General features: G+C 40.2%; 1 pseudogene; it reads right to left on the reverse strand.

Annotated features, from left to right (window-relative positions):
* Positions 1 to 214: 214 nt before the first annotated feature.
* Positions 215 to 1496, reverse strand: LOC124985831 (G2/mitotic-specific cyclin-B1-like; annotated as a pseudogene).

Raw genomic sequence — 1496 nt, forward strand, 5'->3', positions numbered from 1 at the left:
TAGTAAACTGAAAGCAATCTAAAAAAAATCCTTTTAAGACAACTTTTAGGTTACCCAAGAATAGGAAGCAACCACATTAAAGTGAGTTAAGCTATGAAGAATAAAAAGGGCCACAACCTATATTTCAAAGTATGTAAATGTAGTATAATATGTACAGGTGGCACATGGTGCCAATTTTATTTGCAGATAAAGTATTCTAACTCAAATTTACAAGTTATACCTTTGCCACAGCCTTGGCTAAATCTTGAATTAGTGCAGAATTCAGCTGTGCAAGAGTGCTGATCTTTGCATGCTTAGATGTGGCATACTTGTTCTTGATAGTCATATGCTTTGTAAGCCCACAATTCACCATGACTATATTCTTAGCCAGGTGCTGCATAACAGGAAGAAGAGACTCTTCAGTATATAACAGGTAATGCTGTAGAGTTGGTGTCCATTCACCATTGTCAAGAATTTTCAGTGCTAAGCAAAAATCTCCTGCTGCAATTTGAGAAGGAAGAAAGTGCACCATATCATAGTCAACATAGTTCCATCAGGTATTTAGCTAAAGTATGTTGCTCAACATCAACCTCTCCAATCTTAGAGGCTCTATGAAGGAAGTGCAATGGTAGGGTGGGAGGGCAAACCAAAGTTTAAAACTCTTAGAATCTTCATTTCCATCTGTCTGATTTGGTGCTTAGTGTAAGTGTTGTTAGTCACAAAAGCAAAGTCACCAATTTCTGGAGGGTGCATTTCTTTGTGTTTGCTTGCAATAAACATGGCAGTGACACCAACCAGCTGCAGCATCTTCTTGGGCACACAATTATCCTGCATGAACCAATCAATAATGGCAACAGTCATATACATGGTCTCCTGCAGCAACCTGAATTTCATTTGAACCTGTACTAGCCAATCAATTCGGATGGCTCTCATGTTTCCAGTGACTTCCTGACCCAGTAGGTATTTTGGTCTCACTGATTGTTCTTCCTCAAGCTGTCTCAGATAAGCATAAATATCGTTTACATATTCACTACAAAGATTTCGATTTGCTCCATTTTCTGCATCCACATCATTCACTGCAAGAATTACTTCAGAAAAAGCCTGACGGAGATATTATTCTGCAGGAGCACATCCAGATGTTTCCACTAGGCTTGGAGAGGGAGTATCAACCAAAATAAGTTTAGGCAAAAGTTTTTCTTCCTTGACAGGCTCAGGTTCAGGTTCTGGTTCAGGTTCAGACTCTAGAACACACACAGGTGCCTTTTCCAGAGGTTTTGAAAACTTTTTAGCAATAACTTTTCCAGTAGCTGATGGTTTTGCTTCCTTTTTCAGAGGTACTCTAGCCTGCAGCTGTTCACTGACTTTATTGCCAATATCTCCAAGAGCTGTTCTTGGCCTTAGTCCAGGCTTGAACAGGCTGCAGCAGTGGCCACAGGGACACGCTTTGCACCTGCCCTACTGATCTTGGCCTTATTTTCAGCATTAATTTTCATGTTCCTGGTGACTCAGAGTGTCAT

Source organism: Sciurus carolinensis, chromosome 5 (assembly GCF_902686445.1).
Source record: "Sciurus carolinensis chromosome 5, mSciCar1.2, whole genome shotgun sequence".
NCBI classification, from domain to species: Eukaryota; Metazoa; Chordata; class Mammalia; order Rodentia; family Sciuridae; genus Sciurus; species Sciurus carolinensis.